We start from the raw sequence: 9731 nt of genomic DNA, 5'->3' as shown, positions 1-9731 counted from the left end.
CCTTAGACAGTACACTTAGTCTATGGGAATTCTATGAACTCGGTTCTGTTGGCGACATTGCGTGTCTGACGTTTTATGGAATGTGATAAAACGTCACGTATGTATCCAGACAAACAGCTGGAAAGCTGATGATCATTTGTAACAATCGAAACTTGCAGCTGTAATAAAGATTTTCATTGCAACTGATGGTGGTAAATATTATACCATTTGATATTGCTGTACGATGTATTTATCGTTTAATGAAGCCATTCTTTCTCGTCACCTACACTACCTCTTTCGAAGAAATTTTCATTACATCCCTAGAGATACTGGCGTTTCTCCATCCATTGTGTATCTGTGTATCGTTTCAGATTATTCGTTTTCTTTGTCTGTTTAAAGAATGAAGTTTCAGATACATCTGTATTTTCGTCAGCGTTCGTGCGTAAAGAAGCAATTAAATATTCGTAGTGAGGATTGTTTCCATTTTTGTTTCGTAACTGCTTTTGGTGACACCTTGATCTAAAAAAGCTGGGGCACATTAACCAGGTATAAAAAAAAATATTTGTTATAGTTAGTGTGGCAGTCAATAAATATACTCTTTAACATGTATGTAGAGTTTTGGATTGCAGATGACTTTATTAAAATAATGGGCGATGCAAGTATAAAATAATGTAAAAACTATTTCCTCATGAGTAGCGATGAGTGCTGTAACGTTGAAAGACTGACGGCTTCATGGGCTGAGATGGCAGCGATGACATTTGGCACTGGTTGACACAAAAGCTGCTACAACCTGTAATGGAAACAATACACTGTGATTACTGAACGTCTAGGCACAACTAATAACAAGTGTTACTTGACGAGTAGCTAAACGAAACTTAAAATTTAGTATACCTCTATCATATTCCAGTGGCGCGATTGTTTATTCCTTAACTTTCGGATATAAGTGTTGAATAACAGGAACATAGGAATTCAGCAAGCAAATCGATATAAACAGACAAGGGCATGAATTTTTATCACGGGGTTGTGTGTCATAGGTTCTAGACTCGACAAAACCTGGCATGGAAGTATCTATCATCTATATTTTACAGACGCGCGGCCTGTATGGCAATCCATTGCAAAGCATAGGTACCACGAACGTAGTGGGCAACTCTTTAACACAATTTGCTTACTTATTTACACATTTATTTCACCTGGCAAGATTCGAAGTTTCAGACCCTCTTTTACATCTAAATAAATATACTTAGCAACTCGACATGGCGATGTGTGAAGTACATCTTAATTACACTACTGGCCATTAAAATTGCTATACTACAAAGGTAACGTGCTACAGACGCGACATTTAACCGAAAGGAAGAAGATGCTGTGATATGCAAATGATTAGCTTTTCAGAGCATTCACACAAGGTTGGCGCCGGTGGCGACACCTACAACGTGCTGACATGAGGAAAGGTTCCAACTGATAATTCATACAAAAACAGCAGATGACCGGCGCTCCCTGGTGAAACGTTCTGGTGATGCCTGGTGTAAGGAGGAGAAATGCTTACCATCACGTTTCCGACTTTGATAAAGGTCGGATTGTAGCCTACCGCGATTGCGGAATTTCGTATAGCGACATTGCCGCTCGCGTTGGTCGAGATCCAATGACTGTTAGCAGAATATGGAATCGGTGGGTTCAGGTGGGTAATAAGGAACGCCGTGCTGGATCTCAACAGCCTCGTATCACTAGCAGTCGAGATGACAGGCATCTTGTCCGCATGGCTGTAACCGATCGTGCAGCCACGTCTCGATCCCTGAGTCAACGTTTGCAAGACAGCAACTATCTGCACGAACAGTTCGACGACGTTTGCAGCAGCATGGACTATCAGCTCGGAGACCATGGCTGCGGTTACCCTGACGCTGCATCACAGACAGGAGCGTGTGCAATGGTGTACTCAACGATGAACCTGGGTGCACCAATGGTAAAACGTCATTTTTTCGGATGAATCCAGGTTCTGTTTAGAGCATCATGATGGTCGCATCCGTGTTTGGCGACATTGCGGTGAACGCACATTGGAAGCGTGTATTCGTCATTGCCATACTGGCGTATCACCCGGCGTGATGGTATGGGGTGCCAATGGTTACATGTCTCGGTCACCTCTTGTTCGCATTGATGGTACTTTGAACAGTGGACGTTACATTTCAGATGTGTTACGACCCTGTGGCTCTACCCTTCATTCTATCCCTGATAAACCCCACATTTCAGCAGGATAATGCACGACCACATGTTTCAGGTCCTGCAAATGCCTTTCTGGATACAGTAAATGTTCGACTGCTATCCTGGCCAGCGCATTCTCCAGATCTCTCACCAACTGAAAACGGCTGGTGAATGGTGGCCGAGCAACTGGCTCGTCACAATACGCCAGTACTACTCTTGATGAACTGTGGTATCGTGTTGAAGCAGCTGTACCTGTACACGCCATCCAATCTCTGTTTGACTCAATGCCCAGGCGTATTAATGCCGTTATTACCTCCAGAGGTGGTTGTTCTGGGTACTGATTTCTCAGGAAAATGGTTCAAATGGCTCTGAGCACTATGGGGCTTAACATCTATGGTCATCAGTCCCCTAGAACCTAGAACTACTGAAACCTAACGAATCGGTTTATAATGTATTACTCCATCATGGATTTGAAAGTATAACAAGAAGTACCGAAGGCAAACGAACCTGATTGTTGTCCACAGCAACACAGTTCGGCAGCACGGACTTCCGTTTGCCCGCTCTCTGCCGCCAAGCATGCGTAATCCTCATCCCCTCCATGATTCACTATTTCTATACTAAGATGGTATTTGTTCTTTCGGACACCCTTAGCTGCTTACGTTGAGAATGTGGGTTCCGCGGGAGGCGTGCCAGAGATAAATCCTTGCAGTCGTTCTATCCTCTGTTTCCTCTGTGGTTCAGATGGATAGAGCGTCAGTCATGTAAGCAGGAGATCCCGGGTTCGAGTCGCGGTCGGGGCCCACATTTACAACTGTTCCCGTTGACATGTGTCAACGCCTGTAAGCAGCTAAGGGTGTTCATTTCATTGTAATTTCATTCACTATTTCTCCGCGTCTATGCACGAAAGCGCCGTCCTACGGGAAGCGGCTGTAGACGATTGGAAAAATGTGGCCTGGTCAGTTGAGTCTTGATTTCAGTTGGAACTCTACCATCTGGTGAGCAAGATGTATGAGACAGGCGAAATACCCTCAGACTTCAAGAAAAACATAATAATTCCAATCCCAAAGAAAGCAGGCGTTCACAGATGTGAAAATTACCAAACTATCAGTTTAATACGTCACGTCAGAAAAATACTAACGCGAATTCTTTACAGACGAATGGAAAAACTGGTAGAAGCCGACCTCGGGGAAGATCAGTTTGGATTCCGTAGAAATATTAGAACAGGTGAGGCAATACTGACCCTACGACTTATCTTAGAAGCTAGATTAAGGAAAGACAAACCTATGTTTCTAGCATTTGTAGACTTAGAGAAAGCTTTTGACAATGTTGATTGGAATACTCTCTTTAAAATTCTGAAGGTGGCGGGGGTAAAATTCAGGGAGCAAAAGGCTATTTACAATTTGTACAGAAACCAGATGGCAGTTATAAGAGTCGAGGGGCATTAAAGGGAAGCAGTGATTGGGAAGGGAGTGAGACAGGGTTGTAGTCTCTCCCCAACGTTATTCAATTTGTATATTGAGCAAGCAGTAAAGGAAACAAAAGAAAAATTCGGAGTAGGTATTAAAATCCATGGAGAAGAAATAAAAACTTAGAGGTTCGCCGATGACACTGTAATTCTGTCAGAGACAGCAAAGGACTTGGAAGAGCAGTTGAACGGAATGGATAGTGTCATGAAAGGAGGATATAAGATGAACATCAACAAAAGCAAAACGAGGATAATGGAAGGTAGTCGAATTAAGTCGGGTGATGCTGAGGGAATTAGATTAGGAAATGAGACACTTAAAATAGTAAAGCAGTTTTGCTATTTGGGGAGCAAAATAACTGATGATGGTCGAAGTAGAGAGGATATAAAATGTAGACTGGCAATGGCAAGGAAAGCGTTTCCGAAGAAGAGAAATTTGTTAACATCGAGTATAGATTGAAATGTCAGGAAGTCGTTTCTGAAAGTGTTTGTATGGAGTGTAGCCATGTATGGAAGTGAAACATGGACATAAATAGTTCAGACAAAAAGAGAATAGAAGCTTTCGAAATGTGGTGCTACAGAAGAATGCTGAAGACTAGAAGGGTAGATCTTATAAGTAATGATGAGGTATTGAATAGGATTGGGGAGAAGAGAAGTTTGTGACACAACTTGAGTAGAAGAAGGGATCGGTTGGTAGGACATGTTCTGAGGCATCAAGGGGTCACCAATTTAGTATTGGAGGGCAGCGTGGAGGGTAAAAATCGTAGAGGGGACCAAGAGATGAATACACTAAGCAGATTCAGAAGGATGTAGGCTGCAGTAGATAGTGGGAGATGAAGAAGCTTGCACAGGATAGAGTAGCATGGATATCTGCACCAAACCAGTCTCAGGACTGAAGACCACAACAACAACAAGAACAAGAGCTGATGGTGTGGATTGTGTTTCTATTGAATGGACTGGGTCCTCTGGTCCAACCGAACCGATAAAAGACTGGAAATGGTTATGTTCTGCTACATTTGCAACCATTAATGTATTTCGTGTTACCAAAAAATGAGGGAATTTTTATGGATGACAATGCGCCATGTTACTGGGCCATAATTGCTCGCGATTGTCTGGAAGAACATTCCGAACAGTTTGAGCAAATGGATTGGCCACACTTTCGTAATTATGGACGGCTATAGAGGCAGAGAATGGTTGCACTAATCCTGGCGAGAAGAGGTCCGACACGCTATTAAGAGGTATCCCATGAATTTTTCTTCTCGGTGAAATATGGTAAGGGCGACAGTTGATGCGCTCTGCCTACACAGGAATGTGTACAGAATTTGCACTCACCTTACTAGTCTGACGAGTCTGAACTATCGTCGCTGCTGTCGTTGTCGGTGGAGCCGACCGCACCGCCTACCAGTAGCAGGAAGGCGAGGAACAGCAGGCCGAGGTAGTGAACGCTGAAGTACTTCATGGTGCTGTGGTATGCCGGCCGCTGTCATGTGTCGTCTTATATACTGTAGGCCCCGGTAGCACGGCGTAGTCTCGTGATAACGGTAGCGCCAACAAGGCGTCCTCAGGTCAAGGGGGAGGCGATAACACATTTAGCGGCCAAGCGGTTTTATTCTTACGCCGCTAACTTGCTGACCTGGAGTTCGTCTGTTTACTGGTGTTGTAGTCTTCAGCCCGAAGACTATATCCACTCTATTTCGACCATCATCAGTTATTTTGCTACCTAAATAACAAAACTCATCTACTACTTTAAGTGTCTCGTTTCCTAATCTAATTTTCCCGGCATATCCTGATTTCATTTTACTATATTCCATTATTCTTGTTTTGTTTTTGTTGATGTTCATCTTATATCCTCCTTTCAAGACATGTCCATTCCGCTCGACTTCTCTTCTAAGTCCTTCGCTGTCTCTGACGGAATTACAATGTCATCGGCAAAACCCCAAAGTTTTTATTTCTTCTTCTTGGACTTTAATTCCTACTCCAAATTTTTCTTTGGTTTCTTTAATTGCTTGTTCAACGCACAGATTGAATAATATCGGGGATAGGCTACAGCCCTGTCTCACTCCCTTCCCCACGCTGCTTCATGCCCCTCGACTCTTGTAACTGCCGTCTGGTTTCTGTACAAATTGTAAATAGCCTTTCGCTCACCGTACTTTACCTCTGCTATCTTCTGAATTTCGAAGACAGTATTCCAGTAAACTCTGTCAAAAACTTTCTCTAGCTCTATAAATGTTATAAACGTAGGTTTGCCTTTCCTTAACCTATTTTTTAAGCCAAGTCGTAGGATCAGTATTGCCTCGCGTAATCCTACATTTGCTAATATTGCTGGAGATCAGCTTCTATCAGTTTTTCTATTCTTCCATAAAGAATTCGCGTTAGTATTTTGCAACGATGACTCATTAAATTTATAGTTCGGTAATTTTCGCACCTGTCAGCAATTGCTTTCTTTGTAATTGTAATTATTACATTTCTAAGTAGGCTATATAGGTTTTTATGTTTGTAGCGCAAATAAATGTATGCATTTATCAGTATTGGCCACTTCCCAAAATAATTTATAAAATTGGTGGCTGTACGGGTTGTAAGTAGGCTGTTTAGGTTTTTATGTTGGTGACGCCACGTAGCACTCTGTATTAAAATCGCTGACTGCGCTGTGTGCAGTCTCTGGCTGGTTGGACTCATTGTTGAATTATTCGCTAGTGTAGTGTTGGGAAGTTGCATGTGAACAGCCCGTAGCGTTGGGCAGTTGGAGGTGAGCCGTCAGCAGTGATGGATGTGGGAGAGAGATGCCAGAGTTCGCCAGAAAAAGGAAATTGGTCAAAATCGATGTCAAGAATATATATGACTTTTGAACAGTGTTAAGGTAAATACTTTGTTTGTTCTCTACCAAAATCTTTTATTTGCTAACTATATGCCTATCAGTAGTTAGTGCCTTTAGTAGTTAGAATATTTTATTTGGCTGGCAGTATTGCCGCTCGCTGTATTGAAGTAGTTCTAGTAACGAAGATTTTGGTGAGGTAAGTGATTCATGAAGGATAGGTTATTGTTAGTCATGGCTATTCTTTTGTAGGGATTATTGAAAGTCAGATTGCGTTGCGCTAAAGTATTGTGTGCCAGTTCAGAAATGATCTGAATAAGTAAAGAGAAAACTGTCTGAGTACGCTCAGTTACTCAGCTGTTTCAGTATCAAATTACGTAAAAATTTACCAGCACAGTCATTCTTTACATTTAAATGGGAAGTTTCGCATTCTTATTGAAGTCTGAGGGTATTTCTTCCCTCCCATACACCTTGCTCACCAGATGGAAGAAATGAAATGATCTGATCGTATGGCATTGTTGGCCGGAAGGCCCCAAGCGGGAAGTTCGGCCGCCGTATTGCAAGTTCTTCTTGTCGACGCCATTGCGGCGACTTGCGTGCGTCAATGATGATGAAGAACACACAACACTCCAGTCATCACGAATCAGAGAAAATCCCTGACCCCGCCGGGAATCGATCCCGGGTTATGTCATGACTGGCTCTCCCAAAGCTGTCAGTAGCTCTAACGGAATATCTGGGCCGAGTTTCGACTTATATCTTTCAGAGCTCTGCCACATTCTCCACGCAGTATCATATCTTCCATTTCAGCTCCATCTTCGTCCACTTCCCATTCTAAAATATTGCCTTCAAGTTCATCACCCTTGTATATACCCTCTATATACTCCTCTCACCTTTCAGCTTTCCCTTCTTTGCTTAGGATTGGTTTTCCATCTAAGACCTTGATAGTCATACAGTTGCTTCTCTTTTCTCCAAAGGTTTCTTTAATTTTCCTGTAGGCTGTATCAGTCTTTCCTCTAGCGACAAATGCTTCTAAATACTTAAATTTGTCCTTTAGCCATTTTAGCTTAGCTCTTTATGCCCTTTCTGTCAATCTAATTTTCTAAACGTTTGTTTTCCCTTTCGCATGCTTCATTATGCCTTTAAAATCATTACAAAACATTCTGTGTACAAGCACTTCAATTTCCCCGTATTATTCACATTCAAGACGGAGAGCAACGGTATTACTACAAAAATGGTTCAAATGGTTCTGAGCACTATGCGACTTAACATCTGAGGTCACCAGTCTCCTAGAACTCAGAACTAATTAAACCTAACTAACCTAAGCACATTACACACATCAATGCCTGAGGCACGATTCGAACCTGCGACCGTAGCGGTCGCTCAGTTCCAGACTGCAGCGCCTAGAACCGCACGGCCACTCTGGCCGGCGTTTTACTACTACATATTCGTTACAGTATCACCTCGTAAAAATCTTATAGCTCTATTAAAGATACTCAAAATTCACCCTTTGAACAACTAAAAATTTGTTTTTTTATCATCAAAATCGTGTCATTTTATTGATTTAAAGTGTTGTGGCTCGTAGCATCTTTATCTGACGTCCGCTAACATCTGGAAGTTTTGTCTGCTTGCCCGAATTCAAATTATTCCTGTATTTGGCAAGGACGTTTTTAACCTAATTAACAAAATATAGCGTCACTAGAGTCTGTTTACGTTCTCCTGGCTAAAAGTGTGTCTGAAAAGCGTGCAAGCAAATAATAAAACATAAAAATGCTGCCACTGACGATGTTTCAAATTAATAAAATGTAATGTTAAAGGTGATATAAATTCTCATTTTTACTCAAGAGTGTAAGAGCCAACAAGTGCGAGAATTGTGGCACAATCAGCTCAACAGCCCTTACATTCTAAAAAATTTTGTATCACCTCGGTTCCGAGATTCCCGGAATCTGTACAGAAAATTGAAATAGATGTCAACATAAATATCATTTCCGTCCATTTTATTGCTCATGAAAACCACACATTGCATGTTCTACTACCATGCAGCGACACCTTCAGAGCTGGTGGTCCAAATTGCTGTCCACACCAGTACCTCTAATACCCAGCAGCACGTCCTCTTACATTGATGCATGCCTTTATTCGTCGTGGCATACTATCCAAAAGTTCATCGAGGCACAGTTGGTTCAGATTGTCCCACTCCTCAAAGGCAGTTCGGCGAGTGGTTGCTGGGACACGTCGTCCGTAAACAGCCCTTTTCAGTCTATCCCAGGCCTGTTCGATAGGGTTCATGTGTGGGGAACATGCTGGCCAATCTATTGGAACGATGTTGTCATCCGGAAGGAAGTTATTCACAAGATGTGCACGATGAGGGCGCGAATTGCCTTCCATGAATACGGATGCCTCGCCAAAATGCTGCTGATATAGTTGCACTATCGGTCGGAGGATGGTATTCACGCATCGTACAGCTGTTACGGCGTCTTTAATGATCATCAGCAGCGTACGTCGGCACCACAAAATGCCCTCCAAAAATGATTGCTGCACTCGCTGGAGAGTGTGTCTAATTCGTTCAGCCTGACCGGGTTGCCTCCAAACACGTCTTCGATGATTGTCTGTTTGAAGGCATAAACAGCACTCATCGATGAAGAGAACATGATGCCAATCTCAAGCGGTCCATTCGACATGTTTTTGGGCCCTTATGTGCCGCGCTGCATGGTGTCGTGGTTGCGAGGATGGACCTCGCCATGGACGTCGGGAGTGAAGTTGCGCATCATACAGCCTATTGCGCACAGTTTGAGTTGTAACACGACGTACTGTGACTGCACGAAAAGCATTATTTAACATGGTAGCGTTGCTGACAGGGTTCATTCGAGCCATAATCCATAGGTAGCGGTCATCCACTTCAGTAGTAGTCCTTGTGCGGTCTGAACGAGGCACATCATCGACAGTTCCATTCTCTCTGTATCTCCTCCATGTCCGAACAACATCGCCTTGGTTGACTCCGAGACACCTGGACACTTTCATTTTTGAGAGCCCTTCCTGGCACAAAGTAACAATGCGGACGCGATCGAACCACGGTATTCACCGTCTAGGCATGGTTGAACTGCAAACAACACGAGCCGTGTACCTCATTCCTGGTGGGATGACTGGAACTGATCGGCTGTTGGATCCCCTCCGCCTAATAGGCGGTGCTCTTGCATGGTTGTTTACATCTCTGGGCTGTTCAAAATGGTTCAAATGGCTCTGAGCACTATGGGACTTAACAGCTGAGGTCATCAGTCCCCTAGAACTTAG

At 43.1% G+C, this 9731-nt stretch overlaps 1 long non-coding RNA gene across 1 annotated transcript; it reads right to left on the bottom strand.

Annotated features, from left to right (window-relative positions):
• Positions 1-590: 590 nt before the first annotated feature.
• On the bottom strand, positions 591-5267 carry LOC126355921 (uncharacterized). The gene is made up of 2 exons (XR_007565551.1): positions 4967-5267; positions 591-769 (listed from the first exon to the last, which is right to left on the bottom strand). It is a non-coding gene; the product is annotated as an uncharacterized LOC126355921 (long non-coding RNA).
• Positions 5268-9731: the final 4464 nt, after the last annotated feature.

Source organism: Schistocerca gregaria, chromosome 3 (assembly GCF_023897955.1).
Source record: "Schistocerca gregaria isolate iqSchGreg1 chromosome 3, iqSchGreg1.2, whole genome shotgun sequence".
Classification (NCBI taxonomy): Eukaryota; Metazoa; Arthropoda; class Insecta; order Orthoptera; family Acrididae; genus Schistocerca; species Schistocerca gregaria.
Note: the sequence above shows the minus strand (reverse complement) of the source record. Positions and strands in the feature narration are given on the sequence as shown.